The sequence below is a fragment of the Macaca thibetana genome, chromosome 3 (genome assembly GCF_024542745.1).
Source record: "Macaca thibetana thibetana isolate TM-01 chromosome 3, ASM2454274v1, whole genome shotgun sequence".
In the NCBI taxonomy this organism is placed as follows: Eukaryota; Metazoa; Chordata; class Mammalia; order Primates; family Cercopithecidae; genus Macaca; species Macaca thibetana.
In genome coordinates this window covers 107,438,448-107,463,354 of record NC_065580.1, presented here as the reverse complement: position 1 = coordinate 107,463,354, position 24,907 = coordinate 107,438,448, and the positions used below count along the sequence as shown (strand labels likewise).

The following is a 24,907-nucleotide window of genomic DNA, read 5'->3' as shown; positions in this document are numbered from 1 at the left end:
CAAATTCAGTGGCTGTTTAGTCTGATGCTGGAGGAACAATAAGATAAACAGAAACAAAGAAAAATAGGAGAGATGGGGAAGGCAGAGAAATGCCTTCTTACATTTCACGTCAGACTAGTCAAATTTCAGTCAAAAAGGTAGATTAATTTGTGGGTGGAGCAGAAGGAAGTGGGAGACTCTATTTTCTCTGTGAAATGGAAGATGCCACCTGCTGACTGGGCAGTGCTGGCATGGAAGAAACCGAGTATGAATGAATGGGAGCCTAAGGTGACAGTGGCAGAGAACACTCATCTATCAGGGCTACTCGGTTGGAGCCCTGGATTTGTGCTGACACCTCTACCCTGTCCTCAGGGAGAAGAACCCAGACTCAGTCAAGATGAGGTAGATCCAAGATTGAGATCAGGGAAGGATATGAATAAATGGGGCAGGGGAATTGGTGAGTGGTTAAAATGATGACTAGATGTAAGCTTAGAAAGTATTTGATGAACAAGTCGCCTAAAGCAGGAAGAGTAAGGCTGAACTTAAAATATAGTAAGAGCATGTCCATTAATCTCACATTCTCTGTTGGATTCTCTGTGGCACTGGCTCCCTGGAGACCTGGGTTGGAGGCCTGGCACTATCATCATCCAGTGATGTCAGTGTGGGCAGTTCCTTTGGTGTGGGCTCAAGTTTCCTCTGTAAACCAGAGAGACGTGACGGTTCTTAGTTGGGACATTAATTATTCCCCTAGAGAGCATTTGGCAATATGTGGGCATGTTTCTTCGGTTGTCATCATGCCTAGTGGTGTGCTCCTGGCCAAAATCTGTAATCTCTGGGACCGTCTGTACAGTGAAAAACTGTACCACCCAGCAGTGACCTCCTTGAATAAGGCCATGCCAGATCACTGAGTTCTGTGTAGGCAATATATTGTAAATCTATGTGTTGTTCTATATATATGCATTTTGGGAAACTTTGACCTATTCTGAAATATTATTTGCAATCTGATTATACAGATAATTTTATTGTCATTTCTCTAAAAGGTTTGGGATCAGGTGTTTGGTCAGAAATACAGTCCCACATAAGAAAATTGTTTTTCCATAAAACTTTGATTTGACTTACATGCAAATATATTTGTTGCACAGATGGTTTCTAAGAGTGTAATCTGCTTTTGTAGTAAGTAAATTAATATTTTTGAGATACCATGTAGTATAGCCTTGGAGAGTTGAGCGTGAAAAGTAGAAGCTAAGTAGAAATTGAATTTACCATTAACTGATTAATGTTCATGGATGAGTGTTTCTAAAATTGGAGCTTATTGATGCTGAATGTATTGTTAATTGCATAAGAAGCATATGTCTCATGAAAAGTAATTTAATGTTTTAAGTCTGTTTTCCTCAATGTGTTCTTTAAACATTGTAAGTGAAATGAATACCATGACAGCCTGACAAAACTTTATATTTGATAAGGACTTAAAAGAAAAAACCTATTTGTAAAGAAAAGTGTGGCTTTTGGTCCACAGGCACTTTTCTTTATTGGTTAGACTTTCCTGTATCTCAGATGACTTTATTGGTTTCTCAGAAGTGTCCTTTCCCTAATATTTTTCTGTGTCCCATTTGACTTTGGGGCATTTACTAGATAGAAAGCTAAGGCTATTTATGTGAATGCATGGGGTTAGTAGAGCATATATAAAGTCTGAAGATCTCTGCAAGGAAATTTTAGGGTGACTTTGAAAATAGATATCTCCATGATATGGCAGTAGTGCTATAGGTAGTGGAAATAGTGATCTGGACAGCTAATTAAATTTTGATTTATGAGCTCAGTGGTCTTTTCTGAAACGTTAAGATGGGCTCAATCTTTTCAGTTTACATTTTGATAAAAATCTGTTTTGAGGATGTATATCTTCTCTATGAATGCAGTTTTTCATTTGTTATTTATATCTTTCATTTGATAAATGCTTATTCTGTACCTGAATATTGCCTCACTATTCACTCTCTTTGCCAGTCAGTTTTATAGTTGAGATTTTAAATAACTGTAACTCACACACACAAACACACATGTATATATGCACAAATATTCCCTCGTTGCCCTTGTAACTCCCAGGTATCATGGTCCCTCACCCACTTTCTAGCCATGTGTTCCCAAGTTGTTTTTTGCCCTGTGTTAATCTTGCCTGCCACTCACTTTTCAGCCGCCTGCTCCAAGACGTTTCTCCATTGCTTTCTGGAAGCTGTCTTGCCAAATGCAGAGCACTTTCCTCATCCTTTGTCTCACTGACCTTGCCCTTGACACCTGACACTCTCTAGTGACCCTCTGTTGCCCAGCAGCCAGTGATCTGTCTTGGCTCTGTTGCTGACAGTTGCTCTTAATCTCTCTGGAGGGTTTCTTCTCTGCCTGCCCATCAAATGCACAGGACCCCCATGACTCTGTCTCTGGACCTTTGCTTGTCTCAGTCCCTGAGGCTGCACATTTCCTGAGTAACCATCAAATACCCAGCTGTGAGCCAAAGGATGGGGATTCCTCAAGAAGACAAGTTGCTCATGGGTCCTGACATTGAGGAGTTCACTGTCTAGAGATCAAAAGTAGAGGTGGTGGTGGGGTGTGGGGTGAAGAGACAAATACCAGGCAGTTTCCAAGTCACTTGGCGTGTGTCTTGATTGAGTATGCTGGGAACACAGAGGAAAGTCACCAACACAGATGTGGGGGTCAGGTCAGGAAAGCTTCCTGGAGGAAGTGACATCTAGGCTCAGAGCTGTTGAATAGTACTAGTTAACCCGGTGAAGGGAAGAGATGGAGAGTACTACCTCATGTGGAGGGAACCACGAGAGCAAAGGTATAACGGTGCATGCTTTGTTCGGGGAGCCACGCTAGTATAGGATGGCCAAGGCAGGGACTGGCAAATGGAACATGGCTTGTGAGGCGAATGTGCTAGTTCAGTGGGGATGTCTTAAGCCATCTGAAGAGGTCTGTTGGACCTAAAGGCAGTGAAGAATTTCTGAAGTATTTTAAATCAAGATGAGAATGAAGTTTAGACAAATCACTGTCCCACTAGAAAACCAATGTGAGAAATCAAGACCAGAGGCAAAAATAAAATGTGGGCAAAAATAAAAGAGAAATGGAGATAACTTGAACTAGGGGAGTGGGAGTGGCAATGAAATGGAACAGTTTGAATGAGTTACTTTGGAACTAAAATCAACTTGACCTTCTCCAAGGAAGAGGGAGGTTTCTGCCTTGAGTGGGAATAGACAGTGGCGTCATTAAGGAAATAGATAGTGCAGGTCTGTGCAGGGGCAGGCATCTGGACCATCCAGACTCTTACATGCATGTAGGACATCTGTCTAGGAGGACATATGCAGTAGGCAGTGAGATCTGGGTGGCTGAGCTCAGACCCATGTAGACATCACACTCTATATTCTAACTCCTTAAGCATTCTTATTCCCTCCAATTCATTCATCTATATTGTCACAATATTATCTTAGTGGCTTCCTTGCTAATGTCTGGAACCTTCAAACCCATATTCTGTGCCAGTTGCTAGGATGATCTTCCTAACCAGAGTTCTGGGTGCTTCAGGGACCATACCTGGCCTGCAGCCTATCTCCGTGACTTTATCTCTTGCTACCGACTCTCTTTTCCCTCTTTCCATCCCCCATCCCCCCGCTATAGTAGCCTTTGCCTATATAAATGATGGTTGGCCTAACTAGCCAGGCAAATCTCTACCACTATGTCTTTGCTCCCATTCTTGCTTCTGCCTGAGTGCCTGTCCCACACCATGTGTCTGTTGGACAGTCCTCATGGCAAAGGCCATCTTCTGTTTGAAGAAGGCTTCCTGACCCTCTACCCGGATGACTCCATCCACTCTCTTTGCACCGTGGACACACAATTTAAATCCTAGAACATTGTACAACCTTAAATGTATTTACTTTCGGTTTCCCTAATTGATTGTAAACGTCTTGTGAGCAGGCACCAAGGTTCATTTATATTCTAGCCCCTGATAGAGCCTAGCACATAGTGGCTTTTAATCATTTCTTGTAATTCACATGAGTAAAGAGTTTCTTTAGTTCTGGTTTAAATGGTCTCTTGACCATGATCAATTCTTTTTTACCATTGGAGAATCATGGCCTTTGTTCCTCCTAACAGTAATAAAGGTATATTTTTGCTATGTGAATTTTGTGATGGGCAACCCGGTTTCTCATGTTGTATTCGAATAGTTTTGTAACTGTGTACTGACAAAAGCAGTGGATGTAACTGAATTACCCCACACTTGGACAGGCTCAGAACATGAGGAGGAATTGCAAATCTGAGTATCTTACTGTGCACCGAGTAAAATCTGGGGCATAGCATTATTTCAGACTCCCAAGTCTTATTTACTCTGGGTATAATTGCTTTTACTTTTTCTAGAAATGCTTCACTCCCCAGCTCTCCCCACCAAGGGAATGGTATGAGGCTATCTCAGTAAAGAGACAAGTGGAGGGGAGGGTTCTTGGCTCATGCCTGTGATCCTGCTGTCATTATTTTCAGAGACAAGATAATGGTACAGAGTTGAGTGTGTTGTAGATGTTTTGTTTTGCTTTTTTCTTACTCCCTGGAATAACAATTCTCAGTGTTTTGGAAGAAGGAAGTTTAGTGACTCCCTTGGAAACAAAATCTTTAGACTTAGAATTTATGGGGTTTTTTTTTGTTTGTTTGTTTGTTTGTTTGTTTGTTTTAAAGACACAGTCTTACTCTTTCACCCAGGCTGTAGTACAGTGGTGCATTTTCAGCTCACCACAGTCTCTGTGTCCTGGGTTCAAGTGATTCTCATGCTTCAGCCTCTTAAGTAGCTGGGGCTGCAGGCATGCATCACCACGCCCAGCTAATTTTTGTAGTTTTAGTAGAGATGGGGTTTCGTCATGCTGGCCAGGCCTTGAACTCCTGACCTCAGGTGATCTGCCCGCCTTGGCCTCCCAAGTTGTTGGGATTACAGGTGTGAGTCACCAAGCCCAGCCCATGTTCTTGATGCATTTAATTATTCACTGGGAACTACTGAGAAACCCAGATTACCTGGTTTTAGTTTGACTGAAGACCTATGCTGGCCAATGTGGGAGCCAAGATTCAACCACAAAGCAGGAAGCAATGGCAAGGAAACCTAGGGCTCTCTCAAAGGTGGAACTGGAATAATAAGAAAAACTTAAGAAAAAGGCTATGACTAGCAGATGGGGTGGTTTCAGGATGATGTAATTCTGCATGGTAATATTCACCTTCCCATTTGGCCAGAGCAAATGAATACCTAGTGTGGTTTTGGTAACATGCAAGACAGGCTGCATAGATGAGCTCAGTCTTCAAGTAATCCCTAGGAACAAGCATTGTTATCACCATTTTATAAATTCAGGAGCTGGGACTTAAAGAGGTGCAGAGTTCTGGTCTGTCAAATAGCCAGTCGACAAGTAGAATTTGAACTTACATATGCGGTCTGCAAATCTCAGGCTCCTTCCAGTTGTGTAGCCTTCTGTCTCTGGGCTTGGAGTATGATGAGGGCAATAGTGTTATCCTTGGAATGGAGGGAAAGGGGACAGATTCAAAGAGAGAATGATTAGAAAATGTAGAAGGTCCACAGGACTATCAAACAAATCATCATATTCAGTTAAAGATCTTCTGAAATCTAGCATGGTCAGGAAGCCATTTCTAAAGATATTTGATTGACACCCAAAAGTTGCTATTTTAAGGAATAAGTGAGCCCAGGGAAGGTGTCATTGCAAAGCTTTTCACGTTTCAGAGATAGTCTTTAGTTTCAGAGTGATGATAGGAGAAGTAACATGCAGAAGTATTCGGATGTTCAGAAACTATTGTCAGTCATCTGAACCCTCTTGGCATCACAGTCAGACAGAAGCAAACTGCGCATTAATCCCAGGCTCTAAAAAAGTTAGATAAACATTTAACATGCAACAATAAAATCCAAGTGTCCGCAAATGAGATGTTTCTATTATTGCTTACATCTTTTTCAGAGGAAAAAATATACATAGAAAACAAACAGTCCATTTCTTAGATGCTAAAAGTATCCAACTAAAAGAAGAAAAATCCTTTTAACATTCATTTTCATTCATTCATTCATTCATTCATTCATTGACTTTTTCATGAAATATTACCAAACATCCACCATACACCTGCATGGAGCCATGCGCAGTAGCTGTGGTGGTGAAGAAAGGCAGGATCTGATTGTGAAATACCTGAAATAGAAAAGCAAGCAAGTGAAGGGAGTAGTTGTTTATTTGTTTTTTTTACTTGAGAGATTCCTTGTTTCCTTTGGGATTTTTAGATGTGACTTATACTGGGCACAACTCTCAAGTTATAAAAACATTGCTAGATACTTCTTTGCAGTTTTTCACAATGTATTGAGGAGGTAAATATTTCATTCTTTTGTAAGTTATTACACTGCTTATGTCAGAATCACTTAGGGCTTGCCCCCTTTCCCAGCGACCTAATTTTAAACAATGGCACTGCTTCTTAGAGAAGTATTCTGGTGGGCAGTCAGTGTGGAATAGAACAAGCCTGACCCCTTTTCTCTGTTTGATTGGACATGGTGCTATGTCATAAATAAAATATTTTCTTAATTAAACTGATACCCAACCAGTTGATAAAATCCTACCCAACAAAGCTGTTACCCAACTGAATTTGTATAATCTTGAGGTTTCCAGGAACAAATTTAAAAGTAAATCCTGGAAACTGTGTGTTCCTTACATATCCACAATTCTTTTTTCTTTTCTAGTTTTATCGAGATATAATTGCTATACCAAAAAAAAAAAATCACATAATTAATATATACAATCCGGTGACAGTACCTTACAGTTCTTGCTTCAGCATCCCTCATAATTTATGATTAACATTTCATCTAGTTGGAAAATCTTTGCATACTGGCTGACTGTTATAGAAGATGATGAATTTCTTGAGAGGGGGGAAAATAGAAATGCCTTTAAAAATAAGATTAATCACAATGGTTTCATGCAATTGTGAGAGCATATATATGTTTCTAATATTATACCAAATCAGAAGAGAAATATTTATAATGTATCAAGTAAGAAAGACTGTGAGTAAAGATGGCTGTTTCTACTGAGGAATTGTTTTCTCAAGATTGTTTCATTATAGCCACTTTTTTAAACAAATGAAGAATTTAAAGTATGTTTAGTTTATACTATTTTAAAACCTTTAAGTGGGTTTTTCCTCCTCATGATGCGTACATAGTAAATCATACTTATACAAAATAGTTGGGAGAAGTAATGATTTAGATCCTAACTAATGGTTGACACAGGGAGGCCTGGATTTTTTGAGGCAGAAACCTCAAGAAAATGCTCTGAAATTATCTAGCGTGAGAAAAGCTACTATCTTTTGAGCCTTTACTATGTTCTGAGTACTTCACATACATTATTTGAAATTTCCCTTCAATGTTCCCAGACGTGGGAAGATAACGAAACCTTGTGCCCTTTCCTTCCAGTCTATAGATCTCTCTGTTCTTCTCTTCAAGGCCCACCTCAAGTTCAGAGTCGTTTTGGGGAATCTCTTTTCAGCTTTTCCGGTCAGGAAGCATAAACATCAGTGATAACAGCAATCACATGTTTGGAGCTCACTAGAACAACTAAGCTGAGCATTTTCATTTATTTCTTGCAGCACCCCTCTGAGGTTGCCACTGTTACTGTTTCCATTTTACAGATGAGGAAACTGACACACAGAGAGGTTAAGTGGCTTGCCCAAAGTCACACAGCTAAGGTAGTACCAGAGCTGAATTTTAAATCCAGATAATATGTGTCCATTGTCCATACCGTGTGCTTTTGAGGGCTTATAGATTCATATGGAGGTGGTAGCCACAGTTCAAATGAGTCCTACGGATGTGTTTTGCTTCACTGACCCAGTGTTTTTAAAAAGAAGAGAATTTGATTGCCTTTTGTCAGGGCTTACACTCCCTCCCCAATTCACTGAGAGCCCCAGACACCTTCTTGTATTATGGCTGACTGCTTCTTGCTTTCTAGTTATCTACCTGGTACTTGAAGGCACTCGAGTTAGTGCCCGTTGATGCTGATAGTCTGTAAATGACATTTGTGAAGTTCTGAGCACACCGCCAGCACATAGAAGGTGCTTCAACCATTTGAGTTGATTGTTCCCATTCCTACTCCTTAAAGTAGTACTTGACTGATGTACAGTCTTCTGGGAGTTTCATATGTATTTGCTCGGTATTTATCTTTTCATCCTTGTAAACTCCCAGAAAGCAGACATTTCATCTTTGGTTGGGCGTTTATTCCCTGGCTGAGAATAAAGTACTTTAATCCCAACCTCCTGAGACTGAAGAAGAGGAAGAGGCATGTTTCCCAGTTTCTCCCATTGTGAATTCTAAAGAAAAAAAGTCACAAGATTATATTACAAACAGACTGCACTGGACCAGTGCTCTGGGAGCTCTGCGCGTCATCAGCCTTCTGTACCAGGAGTCAGACCACAGAGTGGATCCCTCGCAGGACACACCAGTCTGCATTGAAGGGAACAGGAACCAAGTAGTCCCTGTGCATTAAGGCAGGGTGCTGGTGGAGGCGATGCCCAGACTTTAAAATAAACTGAGAGACTTTTAACATTTCAAGGGGTAAATTGGCAGTTCCCCAAGCGACATAATTACAGGGCAGTGTGTAATGTGTAATTAAACTTAACTATGAAGCAAATGATTGGAATAACGCTTAGTGCACATCATTTTTTTGTTCCCATTGTGCTGACAGAGCCTCCCCTTCTCTCATCCCCGAAATGGCTTCAACAGCAATTGCTCTTCATTTTTTTTTTTAAATAAAATTATATGTTGCCAATTAAACACACAATCCCATGTAAAGGAACATTTTTCATTTGAGTGACATTTTTCTTCTAGGTGATGTGGAGAAAGGATTCAGTTTAGAATAACAAGGACCCCAAAGGCACAGCCTTGCTGGGATGTTTGAAATGATTCTTTGTCTCATAATTCATTTAAGTACTTTTTTCCTGCCTTTAATTTTTGTTCTTTCTTTGACCAAGGTCCACAGCTTGGAGGCTTGTTTGTATATACAGGATTTTTAAATGTTTTAAAAATAGTGGCATTAATTTCGTTGATTGTGAATAACCAAGCTGTTACTGCCAAACAATCGGGACCCCTTGAGAGTGTGAATATGTGATTAGATTTACTAATTGAGCTGGAAGGAAGAATTTCTGACTTCCAAAGCCAGTGATTTGAATGGAATACTTCAAGCATGAGGATGAGATCATTGTTAAATGTGGGCTTGGTTTTATCTCAGAAGATCCCTTGTCCCAGGGAGGGAGGGCAATGTCCACAAACCTCTGTTAGCTGACTGTAGCAGTGCCTATGTGGTGTGCTCACACCACCTGGGGTGCTCACGTGTGTTCTTGGGGTGCTGGATGAGGTGTCTGAAATCTGAAGCAGAGCTGAAAGGTGGTTGTTACCTCCTTGTCTCTCTTGGTACCAAGCTGAGCATTAAGTTCAGAATGCTTGCTTGTTTGTTTGCTGTTGTTCCAGGTTAACTGAAAATGCTACAGCATTACAGAAAGATCCAAACAGCTCCACGTGGTGTTTTGAAATTTATCCCAACTGTAGGCCGAGAGACCCACACGTTGGACAGTCTGTGAAAGCCCCAAAGTCTCAGCGTTTCCTTAGTGTCAGGACCTACTTTAGTGAACTCCAGGTTCAGGGCTGAGACCTCAGGAACATCATTATCTCTCCTTTTTTCTCTCTCTTCCTCCTGCAACTTGATGGAGATGCCTCTCACTGGGCCCCTCCAAATCTGCTCCATCAGACGCAGGATGCAGCCTGCCCCCTTGTTGCGGAGCTTCTTGTCAGAGATAATGGTGATTTCCTTGCCCACACAGTTGTTCCTGTGGAATTCATTGCCCAGGCACGTGTAGTACTTTTCTAGGATGACCCAGGCTGCCTTTTCATGGTTTCTGATGCAAAAGCGACCCATCTTGGAGAGTCCTTAGTGAAGAGGTTTCAGACTTTTTTGGTTAGCTTTCTCCAGAGGGTTTTTGCTGTTATTGTTGTGTTGGTTTTTCTCTCAGAAAATTTTAAAACACAGTGGGACTTTAAAACAGTGATGGATTTGTTGAGAAAAATGAAACTAAGTTACATAGTGAACTGTATGCAGTTGACATACTGTAAACCCAAGTCCAGTGTGAATTGAAAGGTTAAAAACTTCAGAAGGCTCACATGTGCCTGACTCCCTCACTGAGGTACCAGCCAAGACTTAGCTCACAGTAACTATTGTGGTTTCTCTATCTTAGATCCAGTTAGTATCTTTCCATTATTTCTCCAACCCAGTTCTCCAAATTCAGCCCACATTGTTCATTTTTATGTTTTGTTTAGTTAGTTAAATATTTATTGAGTACAGTACCTGCTCTGTGACAAGCCCTCTTTCTTTCTGCTGTAATTGACCAAGCTTCCACCTTTAAATGTGCATTTTCTACCTTAACTGTGCGAACCTCAGCAGCTGCTCTGCTGGGGGTTTGCTATTTCTTCTCCCTTTTCTGCTTTAATTGTTCTAATGCAAGAGTTAAAAGAACTGCAGCTCACTTCTTACTTCTTTGAAGGGGAAAGGTTTCTGGGAATCCTCTCTCTTCTGTTTTTCTCAAGTTAAGAGAATGCAGACCTCTCTGCCTTTTTAATTTTTTAATTAATAGACATTGTGTTTTAGAACAGTTTTAGGTTTATGGAAAAGTTGAGCAAAAGTAAGCTTTCTCTGTTACTAACATCTTGCATTAGAATGGCTCATTTGTTACAATTGATAAGCCAATATCTTGCAGTCTTGCTATAATTGTTTATTAGTTCCAAGAATTTATGTATTAATTCTTTGGAATTTTCTACATAGACGGTCATGTCCCCTGTGAACAAAGACAGTTTTGTTTCCTCCTTCCCAATCTGTATATCCTTTTATTTTTTTCTTGTCTTATTGCACTAGCTGGGATTGACAGTAAGATGTTACCTAGGGGTGATAGGAGCGACCATCTTAGCCTTGATCCTGATCCTAGGGCAGAGTCAAGTTTCTCACCATTAAGTATGATGTCAGCCGTAAGTTTTATGTGGATGTTCTTTATGTAGCTGAGGAACTGCTCTATTCTTAGTTTGCTGAGAGTTTTTATCATGAATGAATGTTAGATTTTGTCAAATGCTTTTTCTGTGTCTATTGATACCATTATACAACTTTTCTTCTTTAGCCTGTTGATACAATGCTTTACATCAACTGATTTTTGAATGTTGAATGAGCCTTGCATACCTGGAACAAATCCTACTTGGTTGTGGTACATGATTCTATTTATAGATTGTTGGATTCTATTTGATAATTTTGTGAAGGATATTTGCATTTATGTTAATGAGAGCTATATAGGTCTGTATTTTTTTTTCTTTATGCCGTTCGTTTTGGTATTAGGGTGATACTGGTTTTATAGAATTAGTTAAGAACTACTCCTTCTGCTTCTACCTTCTGGAACAGATTGTAGAGAATTGGTATCATTTTCTTGTTTAAATATTTTATAGAATTCACCAGTGAAACCTTCCAGGCCTGATACTTTCCATTTTGGAAGGTCATTAATTATTTATTCAATTCCTTTAATAGATATAGGTCTATTCAGATTGTCTATTTCTTCTTGTGTGGGTTCTTGTAGATTGTGCCTTTCAAGGAATTGGTCCATTTCGTCTACGTTATCAGACTTTTGAGCATAGAGTTGTTCATAATATTCCTTTATTATATCCATGGGATCCATAAAGTTGATTCTTCTTTCATTTTTGATGCTAATAATTTGTCATTTTTCTTTTCATCTTGTTGAGCCTGGCTAGAGATTTGTTGTTTTTATTGATCTTTTCAAAAAACTAGCTTTTGATTTTATTGATTTTTCTATATTGCTTTCCAGTTTTCAATTTCACTGATTTCCACTCCATTATTTTTTTTTTAACTTTTCTTCATCTTACTTTGATTTTTAATTTGTTCTTTTTTTTCTAGCTTTCTAAAATGGAAGCTTAGATGCTTGATTTTGTATGTTTTTCTCCGTTGCTTGAATTCCCCATTCAATTGATATTTTGCTACAAATATCCTTCTAGCAATGGCTCTGCCTTCCACAGGGGTTCAGTGTGGCTAAACCTACTCAGGACTTTGCTATTTAAATGTTTCATGGCACTGAATATGGGTTGCCTTGGTAGGCCAACCCAGTGACTAAAGTCTCTGGCTCAGTGAGTTACTCTTTTTTCCATTAAGACCCAGTTACCAACAAACTAATGCCAGCAAATTCTGTTTACTCTACTTTCAATCCTATTGACTCTACTCTCAAAATCCTATTGACTCTGCTTTCCAGAAACCTACCTCCTTTCCCCATTTCTACCACCATTACAGTAATCCAGTACATCAAACCTCTCTCCTGTAATAGTGTAACAACCTCTGATTGGTATTGCCTGCTCCCACCCTTGCTCATCTTTTCTGTCTTCAACACAGTAGCCAGAACGTTAAGATGCCATAGTGTTTCTTCCAGTATTGGTCAGATCACGTCACTCATCTGCCTACAACCTCCAGTGACTCCCATCTAACTCAGAGTAAACATTCAGCACCTTTGCTACAGCTCTCAAGGCTCTGCAGTGTTCTGGCTCTCCATCCTTATGTCTTTCTATCCTACTCCTTCCTCCTTCAACTCCACACACAGAAGACCCCCTTTGGATAAGTCAGCTAGGGCTGCCATAACAAAATATCACAGACTGGTTGGCTTAAACTACAGAACTTTATCTTCTCACAGCTGTGAAGGCTGGAAGTCTAAGATCTAGCTGCTGGCAGGGTTGGTGTCTCTGAGGCCTCCCTTCTTGTCTTGTGAACAGCTGCCTTCTTGCTACCTCTACACATGGCCATCCTTCTGTGCACTCACACCCTGTTGTCACTGCTTCTTATAAGAACACCAGTCATACCAGATTCTGACCCTACCCTGATGGCCTCATTTGATTTTAATTGCCTCTTTAAAGGCCCTACCTTCAAATATAGTCACATGCTATACAGGGGGTTAGGGCTTCAACATGTGAATTTTGGAAGGGCACAATTCCATCCATAGCACCCTTGTTTGCCTTGAACATACCAGATACCTCTGGCCTCTGGGCCTTTTACTTTTTGCTTTCTCTCCTAGGAATCTGTTTCTGGGTAGCCACGTGGCTCATTGCCTCACTTCCTTTAGTCTCTGAGCAGCTTTCTGTCACCTCTGGATATAAAATACTGATTTCCTCCTCTTGCTCCCTGTCTACCTTACCTCCTTTATTTCTCTCAAAATTTAACATTTCTCACATGCTCTGTATTCACTGTTTTCTTTATTTCCTGTTCACCCTTACTAGCCAGCAAACCTCATAAAAGCACAGAGTATCCATGATGTTACTGCGGTACCCTAGTGCCGGAGGCAGTGCCAGGCACACAGAAGACACTCAGCACACATTTGTTAAATGAGTGCCTGGATCGAGTGAGTGGCAGGACTCCGCCCAGAGGGTTCTGGTGTTCCACCTTTTGGCCAGATTCACCCCGTGGATGGAAACCACAGAAGTAGATCTCCATCTGGAACATGCTCTAACCTCTCTGGATGCAGCTGCCCTTCTGGCCTTTGTCCGTCCTGGAATGAAAACCAAATTAGAAACTATATCGGTATGCCCCAAAATGGCCTTGCCCCAGATATGCTGATGCTTGGGCTTGGGTGAGTCACTGCTGACTTCCCTTTTTGAACAGGATTCATGTGACCAGAGCCCAGCCAGTATTAGCAACCTGCCTACCAAATCAGAAGGGCAGTTTGGACTGGTATAATAAAATTTAGGTGGTAATGTTCCCAAATGTCCCTTTGTATTAGTTAAAAATAGCTTCCCCCTTAGAAACTATGCCATACACCTGGTGCACCCAGTAGTGGTTGACATTGTCGGGTAATTTTATTTTTACATTGACCTTAATTTTATCAACTTTTTGCCTGCACTGGTAAAACCCAAGGTTCCAGAATTTGGCATACATCATAAATAATAGACAATATTTTTCTTCTGTTTTATAAAGCAACTGAAACAATTTTAACAACACATATAACAACCCTAACAACTAACTTCTCTTTGGTTGGTTTATCAAATGCTGCTCTGTAACACTGGTCCTGATATCTGGAGACTTTTTGAATCTAAGACCCTGGTTAATGTCATTCACACCTGTGTACAAACTTGCATTTGCCAAGATCAGGAAGGTCACCCTAGCCAATCTTTCAGTACTTGACTGGTGATGCTCCTATGCCACAGGGCCCTTGCACATGCTTTTTCTGCTGACTCAGCTCCTGCTTTCTCCATGCCTTCCCCTCTTGCCCACTTATCCCCAGATTAATCCTGCAGGACCTTACCCTTCAGGCTCCTCTTTCATTAGTTTTGTTTCCATGTTACTCCCTTTATAGCACTTAGTTTGGAATTATATAATCATATGTTTTATTATTTGATTATTATCTCTCTCAAACATGAAAATTTTGAGCAGGAACCATCTTTTTTTGCCCTATGTCCTTACTTTCTGTCACCGGACCATCTAAATTAAATGAATGATGAAAGATAGGATGTGTTGAACCTCTGAACAGGGTTGTGTTCCTCTTTTTACCCCCTCTGAAGTCCTTTATGGCCTTAGGTGATATGTGTCAGAAGATCAAAACTGAAGAATAACTTGGAAGGAATCTCTTTTTCCATGACCTGGTGGAACCATCAAATTGGGCAGTTTGAGCTACATAGGATAAAGCCTTACAACAAGTTTCAGTTATGAAAGCCATGAAGATGTGCATATGTTACATGAGCAGACATGAGTTCTCTATAAGCAAATGACTAAGAAGACCAACATTTAGTTTTCAACAGAAGGGTCAGTTCTGCTGATAGCTTGGCAGCTTAGGGCTCTACTCTGCATATGGTAGGAACAAAAAGAAAGCTAAACTATATTGAGTAATGAATGTTTCCAGCTATGGTTATGAACATTTTATATGCATTACCTTATTGAATTCTCACTATCATTGTGTGCATTTTGCAGATGAGAACACTGAGGCTCAGAGAGGTGAAGTAACTTGCCCATTGTTACAATAGATAGTAAATTGCGAATGGGGCCTTTGGACCCAGACAGCTCTGGTGGTGACTTTTTAATACTTTACATTGGATTTGGTAGTATGCTAATACATAAGTTTTTCTTAAAAAAAAAAAATCTGATTAGTATTTTTGCAGCATTTGCTGGTTTCTGTGGTATCAATACTCCTGCTGTGGCTGATTTCAAGCTCCTAGCAGTCTATGGCCTGCAAGCCTTTTGAAAGTGATGCAGCAGCTGGTTTGCCTGCTCTGACACCAGCCGCTGGATGTTGATGGTGCTTTTGCCTTCTCAGGCATTATCCCATTTGCTCTTCTTAGCAATATGAGGGACTGTGGAATGGGTGAGGTTAACTTATATGTCTTGATCTTTTCAATGGGTGAGTCATATGTCCAGTCCATAGTACCAAGTCATGGCCTGAGGTGAGAAACACTCTCTTACTGACTCTTAGGGCAGGAGCCTGCAGAGAACACAGAGCTGGACCAAAAGCCCCAAGGAACCTACTGTCAGAATGGCTGAAGGACAAACAAAAGAGGATCTGGACAGGAAGAGAGAGGCCTACATGGTCCTGGGGCAGCTGATGCTGGTGGAATGTGGTGGCAAAGGGAGTAGGAGAATGAAGTAACTGACAGTCTTTTCTCAATTCAGAATTTTCTTAATTCTCTGAATTCATAAATATATATTTGATGTAGGAATTCTTCCCCAAAGAGCTTACCAAAAAATCCCCTACGCTTACCACCATACATACCCAGCCATGCAAGGGTGCAGCTGCTTGGAGGAGAGGAAATCCTGGGTTCTTTCATGATTAAGGAGTGGCTGTGCTGGTCCATAGTTGGGGAGAGCCACAGCATGGGGCTGATTGGGAGAGTCTGGGACCTCATAGCCCCTTTCTTCTTCCATCAGAGGAGACTATGGATTTTTCTTTCCCATTTTAAGTCTAGATGAGCTGGTGAAATGATTTTAAAGGGAACTCCTCCATTGCTTTGGGAAGTATGAAATGACAGCATTTTTAGATTATGGTTTATCAATACTTATATATATGTATTTTTTTAAATTATACTTTAAGTTCTGGGATACATGTGTAGAACATGCAGGTTTGTTACATAGGTATACTTTAAGTGGCAAATATGCTGAGACCTTTTGACTTAATGTTTGTTTTTAGAAATGTACTTAAATCATTTTGCAAATCAACATAAAAGTTGCTGTGTAAGGATGTTTGTCATTAGCTCCAGTCAGGTACAGACGTGAGGACCTCTGGGCAGAGGTAGGGGACCTGGAGACGAGGCTGAGAGTGAGGCTGGAGTTCCCCTGGGCACCTGTGCAGATGTAAATACAGCCAGGCAGCTGGGCCTCTTCGCCTTGGCAGGCTTAAGCACATTGGATTTGTGTCCTTTTATTTCTTAAAAAAGGAAAGAATTCTGAAATGAAAAAAAGTAGCCTTTTGGCATGTAACATCTGCAAGATAATTGATCTCCCTGATATTTCAACACTGGGACTGTTTATCACGGAGGCTGCTTTGGAACCAAGAGCAGCCAACCTCTCTGCAGTACCCACTACATACCTCATGTGGCAGGGGAGGACCTGGTTCATCCCAGAGGGCAATCTGGAGGCGGTCAAGGTTGCTTCCTGGCAAAACCACAGGTGTTCACTGCTGTGGCCTGCAACACTGTCTTCCCTTCTCAGTTCATATCATCAGAGGTCTTTGCCCATTGTTGAGGAATTAAGAGAAATGTCCCATGCATCTTGTTCTAAAGAAATATATTTGAGTCTCTTGCTTTCCACTTTTTACTTTTCACCTGAAAGCGTCCAAGAGTTAACTGAGAGGCAAACTAGTCTTCAGGTGTGGGGAAGACCAGGTGGGTGTTGAGGCCATGTTTCCAGCTGGAACGAGGGACTTGGAATCAGAACTGTTAACCAATATGCATGAAGGGGAAGGAAATCCTATTAGGGGGCGTCATCACCTAGGAAACACGAGTCAGTTTCCTTTTCTGCACTCCAACATGGAATGCCGAGCCTCGAGGCCCCTTCGCAGATTGCCCCTTCTCTGTCCCCCACCCTCACATTCCCAGATCCCTGGGGCCTCGTTTGTGCGGGGGTGGGGTGGAGGGTGCAGAGTGGAGGCAGTGCGTGGGGTGTGTGGAAGGGAAGGGGACATTCTTTTGCTGTGGGAGTTGGCTCCCTCTCATCTCATACATTTTCCTGCTGGTTCTCACTCACAACATTTACAGGAAGCATTTATAGCAAATACTTGCCAAGTGTTTTCCATAAACACACAACTAAGGACATTTTTCACACATTCCAATGTTCTGTAAATGTTTATTTTCACAATACACAAAGAAGGTTGAGTGTATGGTTTTCCTAAACAAGCCTTTGAAGTGTGGGCTTTGGCCCAGGGAGATTTGCTTCTGAGTTTTTTATCCACATGACCACATCATCCCTGGGGGCACACCAGGCACATGCTTCAACGCAGAGAGTCTCCAAGTGAGTTTTCTCCCCAGCTTGGATTCTCTGTGGGAATACGTGCCCTGACTGCTGAGTAGCCTCTGGGTTCTGAGCCTCCTCCTGATGAAGAGGAAAGTTAGAGGTTCTCAGTACGTCATGTAAGCCCTTACTTCTGATTGGGAATATGGAGGACAGGGATGACTCACTTAAGATGCATTTGAACATATAGATGTAATAAGTTATGGAATCACTCATGCTAAAGCCAGGCAAGTTGGTATTCATGTAAGGGATGGAGAAGCTGACTGAACCCTCTGTGGGCACTGCCAGCCTCACCAGAGGCCAGAATCATGTCTCGTAGTGTCCATGCACTTGTTGAGTAACTGCTTCATTACTGAGCACCTACTGTATGTGCAACTCTGCTGCAATGTCAGAGATTCACAAATGAGGAAGTGGTTCCCAACCTCAAGGGGTTGACTCTGTCGGGGAAGGTAAGACACCTACACTTTACCATAATTTGGGGGCATAAAATGGGAATTATTGTAAGAAAGATACAGATAAAAGGTTATCTTACTCGGGAGAAAACTCACTTGGAAACTCTCTGCAGTGAAGCATGTGCCTGGTGTGCCCCCAGGGACAATGTGGCTATGTGAATGAAAAACTCTGGAGCAAATCTCCCTGGGACAAAGTCCACACTTCAAAGGCTTGTTTAGGAAAACTGTACATAAGGTTTTATTGCCTAAGGTTTTATGGAGAAAGTGACATCTGGATTGGGTCTGAAGGAGAGGGAAAACTGAGACAGGTGTGGGAGGGGCAGTGTCAGGGAGGGGTGTCGGGGAGGTAGTTTCCCTAGAAGGGAGCCGCGTCTTGGCCTAGCGTGGTAGGAGAGCTGTACCAGAGGGAGATCTTCCTCTAGCAGGAATAGGCAATATTTATGATTCATACACAGAATGAGATGTAATGAGATGAACTCCATTTAAAAAGCTAGATGTAATAGGAAGAAAAGATTTCCTTTTCACATGCTTTTTTAACCTCAAGTAAAACAACTTATGGCCCAATTTCTTAATTAGATTTCAGTCAATAATTTTTTCATTGTAGCTAACTTGTCATGTGCATAATCAGAAAATTAACATTTTCTGTTTGATAATATGTTCCCGAAATGGCCAATTTATTATCTGTCCAGAAGAGGATAATAAGAAATAGTTCTTTCTCCTCACCTTTCCATCTTCTCAAGTCTGTTCTCCCAAACCAGAGTGAATTTCTAAATCAATGTACTAAGTGAGAAAGTGAGGTGGGAGCTGACTTAGAGAAATTCATTTTGCCACTAGCTTTCCTGGAATGTGTTTGTTTTGTAAAGTGAATTATATTCAAATATGTTTCAGACAATATATGTGGAGGGTAACTGTGCTTTAAGACAGCAGTAATTGTTCAGACAGTGGTGACAATTTCTCAGTAAGAAGTCAGGGTTGAGAAATGTCAGACTTAATTTTTCATCCACCAGTGACTGACAGACAAAAGCCAAACATCTTGGTATCTTTGCACTCCGGTGAAGGAGATGCGAGGCATTTGTATTCAGTAATGTAATGTTGAGAGAGTCAAAACTCTGCCCCGTGATCTTGATTTATTGCTCATACTGCCCAAGATGCATAGGGGCTTCTCTGCCTTTATTCAGCATCCATTTTCCCATTGTAATTAGTCTTTCTTGCATTCCACAGCTCACTTCTGGTGTGGAATGTTAAAAAGATGCCTTAGGAGAGAGTTTGACATCAGTTTCTTCTTCAAGGTTGAACTCAAGGCTCACCCTCTCCATGAAGCCCCCTGTCTGCCCATTGCATCTCATATGCACCTTCACTGCACAAAGTGATAGTTCTTTGTGAAAAATGCAAACAATATAGAGGCACATAAAAGGAAGTGAAAGTTGGCTCATCCTACCAATCCCATGTCCTTGTATCTTCCAAGTAGATTGCAAGACCCTCAAAATGGACTTTTGTTCATACATGTATTTTTAGTATCTAGCAAGTTGCTCAGCAATAATCAATGCTTAAAAATATTCATGGAATGAAGGAATTGGTCAAAGGGTAATACATTGTAAGGATGTTGGGAAAGACTAGGGCTAGAATTGAGCTGGTAGCTTGGGGAAGCAGTGCCTTGATTTTCAAATTATGGACTTTGAACTTGCAACATCAGCATCATCTGGGAGCTTAGAAATGTGGGACCTCAGGTCCCAACCCACACCTCCTGAATCAGAATCCACATTTTAACAAGATCTCCAGGTGATCTGTGAGTACTTTAAAGTTTGAGAAGTACTGGGATTGTATATGTCTGCAAAATAATTTAAAATGTGAACTTTAAAAAAAATTACAGTGAAGTGTGTGTGGTTTGCATTAAAGAGTATGCACTAGGGAGTTCTACCTCAACGATACCACAGGACTTTGTACGAATGCCACACTTTACTCCCCTCTGTATTACAGGGCACACCCAATGTCCTGTCCTTGGATGTCCTGTGGGACTGTTGTCCTGGGCCATTTCTGAGCCAACACCTATAGTGTCTTAGTCTGTTTTTGCTGTTATAACAAAATACCATAGACTGGGTAAGTTATAAACAATAGAAATTTATTTCTTATGGGTCTGGGGACTGGGAAGTTCAAGATTAAGGGATCAGCAGGCTTGGTGTCTGGTAAGGGCTGTGCTCTGTACTTCCAAGATGGTGCCTTGGTGCCATATCCTCTGGAGGAGAGGAGCGTGATGTCCTTTCATGGTAGAAGGGAGAGAGGGCAAGTGAGAGCCTCCTTTCAATCACAAGCCCTTTTATAAGGGTTGTTATCCCAGTCATGAGAGAGAAGCCCTCATGACTTAATCACCTCCCAAAGGCCACACCCTTATTACTTTTGCACTGGGGATTTTCAACATGAACTTTGGAAGGGGCACCATCATTCAAACCATAGCAGTGTTCCTCCTAAACAGCATGCAACTTACTTAAGCTCTAAAATGTAGTCCCGCTTCAATGGCTTGTGAGGACCAAATGAGCTAAACACTTGAGAGTTTGCACATGGTAATCATCTAATATGTCTTAACTCTTTTTTGTTAATTGAAATAAAATGCTCATGCCGTAAAATTAACCATTTTAAAGTAAATTATTCAATGGCATTTAGTACATTCACAGTGTTGTGCAATCACTACCTCTGTGTAGATCCAAAGATGACATCATCATCCCAGATCAATGTCTTGTGAGGACCAAATGAGCTAAACACTTGAGAGTTTGCACATGGTAATCGTCTAATATATATTAACTCTTTTTTGTTAATTGAGATGAAATGCATATGCCATAACATTAACCATTTTAAAGTAAGCTATTCAATGGCATTTAATACATTCACAGTGTTGTGCAATCACTACCTCTGTGTAGATCCAAAGACATCATCATCATCCCAAAAATCAACCCCATACCTGCTAAGCAGTGGCTCCCCATTCTCACTTCTCAGCCCCTGGCAACCACCATTCTGCCTTCTCTCTCTATGGATTTTGATTCTTATTAATGATTTTTTTATTAGTCACAGGAAAAACAAAACAAACCAGAACCAATCAGATTTATTTCTTTTTCTACTTTCATTGCTTTACATGTCTTTAAAAACAAAAGGTTTGCTAATGATGGAAATTGGGAGTGTAGATGTGACAGACCTTTAAGTCAGTGGTTCCCACAGTGTGGTCCCAAAATAGCAGATCTGTGTTACTTGGGAACTTGTTAGAAAGGCAGATTCGTGAGTACACCCCAGAATGTCTGATCAAAATTGTGGATGGTGAAATCCAGCAATCTGCATTTTAATAAACTTTTAGAGGATTCTAATAGAAGTTCAAGTTAGAGAACTATTGCTTTAAATAAACCTGGAGTGAAGCCTACAGGTGCCCACTACACCTGCACCCATCCTTGGGCCCAGGAACACATGTACTGGCATAAAAGGGGAGATCTTCTTAGCCTAGCTTCTTTGGTGGGGGAGTCAGCTGGAGGATTGCCCCTGATACCTCCTGGCCTTTGAATAGTCAACAGAGCTCGGCTTCCCTCAGTAATGTTGTGCAGGCACAAACACAAGTCATTCTGCTATTATTTAATCCTTTGGCCTCTTTGTGCTACCCAATGTGATGCTCAAAGGGAGGACCTTTCAGCAAAACGTGGCTGTGATTGCTCTGTGTGTTTCACACATCCTGCTTTTGTTGTACAGGGAGCATTTCTTTTTTGGTTGATTAATGTTCAATTTGAGGTCTATTATGAACCTCCAGGCTTTAATTACTATACCATTACCCAGTCAATTCCTTGCCATTTTATATTTATGGCCTTTATTATGCCTCTGTATGTGCAATTGCCTAATTTTATTCTGGAAGCATTTCACCTCATTAGCTGGGTTTTATACCATTCCTCTCATTTGTCCAGATTATTATTTATCTTGATTCCCTGTGTGCCTTTCTTTTTTCTTTTTTTTTTTTTTTTTTTTTTTTTTAACAGTCTGACCCATTATATTAATACATTCTTTTTCTCCTTTTCCTGGGATGCATTGTTATTTGGCTCTTAGAAATATCGCTTTAAGTTTTTTGTCCTTTTCCCTGGTGGTCAGTTATACTCACATTCTTAACTTGGTCATTCCCAATCTTCTGAAAGCCCGTCTCAGCTGCCTGGCAGCACTGGCCCTGTCCAAAGGCCTGAGGCCTCCGCAGCCTGGACAAACCATGGATGGCTGCCTCTCTCTAGATGACCAGTTAAGGCTCAGGGAAGGTGAGGGGATGGAGTTTTTAGTTAAGAGCATGCTGCTGAAAATAACTTTTAAATATTCTCTTAAATCCTTTTCTAACTCTCTCTCCCTCAGTCCCCTCATTGTCTCAGAAAACTTTAGGACTTGGTTTACTGACTTACTTATTTTTGTGGGTTCCACCTCAGACCTTCTCAATCAAACCCTAGGGGAGCCTCCCAGCAGCCTGCGTTCAGTAAATTCTCCAGGTGATTCTGACACACATTAAAGACACACTTTTCTAAAGAGATGCTAAAAGAACTTGAGGAAACCCATCTAAGAAAGAAATATTATTTATTTCACCCAAGTCCTTACTTTATCACAAAAAGCAAGATTAATAACGGCTACAGCAACCATGTTTTATTTTCTGTTGTCTTTTTTTCGACAGCTTTTCCCAAGAGCTATACGAATATTTCAGAAATGCAAAGAGTAATACCTTGGAACAAGAGCTTATGTAATTATTATCGTGATAGTAGTATCAGTTGTCTCCATCAAGTGTTCAAGGTGTTTCAGGCACTAAGGAAACCTTTATTTCCATTTTGTTCTCCCATTTAATCTTTACAACCCTTTATGGATACGTATTCCTGCCCTCATTTTTATGGAGAAAACTGAGGTTAAGGGATATGTACAAAGTCACCAAGAAGTTGATTTTGTCTGTTAGAAACAGATCCAGGAAGTTTGCTTCTGTCCAGAGCCACAGTGCTGATCACTCCTTTGTGACTATGTGAAGGTCTTTCCTGCTCAAAGCTTTATTACTGTAATATTTCACCCTTTCTGTATTCAATAGGAATTGGTAACCAAGAATATATGCTTTGGGGTTAGGCCACCTAAGCTTCCATGCTGGGTCTGTTTATTTCTGTGCTGTGTGACCTTGGACCAATGACACATCTCTTTGTCTCTGTTTCCTCATCTGTAAAGTGAGATGGCTTAGTATTTTGTCATGTGCTGGTACATGTGTGTGGAATGAGACAATCTGTACAAAGCCCTTCGAAGAAGGCCTGGGAGAGAAATGCTTTCTATAAATGTTAGCTGTTAGCTGTTTGTTGCCTTTTGCTGCCATCTTGACAGCATCCCTAAAGCCTTTTTTCTTTTGGGTTTATTTACTTCCACGCCTCACTACCTTTCTAGGCAGATCTGGTGAACTAGCAGCCTGTGGTTCTGCTCTGTTCCATTTTGTTTGTCTACTTGGCACACTTTCTATAATTTTAGTGTTCTCCCTCTGCTCGTTTAAAACCATCCTATTGGAGCTTGGACATGTTTGTTTAATTCTCTGGACTTGATTGAAATTCATGATCACAAGTAACCTCTTGTGCAGCCCCCTTGAGGCAACTCAGGGTTCTTTCTCATGCTGGTCTTCAGTTTTCTTGGCACCAATCATCATTAGCATTAGAACCAAGGGAGAATGTAGGAGAAGTGACTCCCCTGTGGCGCCCAAGTCTCCGTAAGGGGAATCAAAACTGGGCTTACTCTTTGACCCTGGAATAGATCTGTGTCTTGGGATATGATCTAAGGACTAACACTTTATTCTGGGGAGTTGCCTGATACTATTCCTAAGGGGACACTGACCCTGTGTTGGAGTGTGGGGAGATCTCATTGATACTGATAAGGCTTCTTATTTATTTGTTGATTTAGCATAGGAGAAGATCTGCAGTGGGTCAGGAAACTGATTTGTGACATTGACAAGGATTCTCAGGACAATTGCCCTATGGTGGCTGGAACAGTTTAGTTTGAGGACTTTATTGCCAGAAACACCATGTCATGCATTGACTTGTTCTGTGGGATCCTTGTTCATTCTTCACACTATTACCCCGCATTCCTGTGGGAGAGCCCTGCCTAAACACCAGCACATGGGACTTTTTATCATGCATTCTTCTTGTAAGCAGGTGAGGACCTACTTTTATCTCTCTCTCTGCCTCTCATGCTAAAACAACCAGAAGGCCTCTGGCTTACTTTCATGAGTCCCTAGAAGCCTGTCATCAGAGAGCCAGTCTCACTGCAGTCATGATTTTGTTTTAGCTGCTGGTAAAAGTGTTGCATGAAATGTTGGCCATGGGCCATGCAGAAACAGGAAGAGGGAGCGCAATAAAGAGATAAAAGCACGAACTCTCTGAAGGCAGTTTTAGGGACTTTGCATTTGTTGCGTGACTTGATAGCACAACAGTCCCATGAAGTGGGTTTTATATAAGGTCTTCGTATCTCACAAAGAGATGCAGCGCCTCATGCAAGTTCATCCTAGTTGGCGGCACCTTTGTCCAAGGTCTCTACATTATCGGTGCTTCTCATAGCTGCTTTATGTCCCCTGTCTTTGCAGACAGTACCACCTCACACACACTGTCCTTGGTGTGGCCTATGGGGAGGCCACTGTGCCTCACCTGACCCTAAGTTAGCATCAAAGTGACATGGAAAGGTTCACAGTGGAAGAGAAGCCTCCACAGGTGACAGGGTGTGAAGGAAGCCCTCAAGCCCTCCAGGGCTGGCTGCAGGAGACACAGAATGAATTGGGCTCTCCCAATTCAAAAAGAGAGAACTTCAATAGAAAGTGGAAGAGAGATTGTGTCAGAGACGAGCAGGTGAATATCAATCAGCCATGTATGCTGAGGCAAGGAGGGCAAGAGAGCCAGAGAAGGGATTCATACTTGG

General features: G+C 41.2%; 1 protein-coding gene across 9 annotated transcripts in view; it reads left to right on the top strand.

Annotated features, from left to right (window-relative positions):
• Nucleotides 1–24,907, top strand: part of ELMO1 (engulfment and cell motility 1) — a 578,919-nt gene that overhangs the window by 310,528 nt on the left and 243,484 nt on the right. The window lies entirely within an intron of this gene.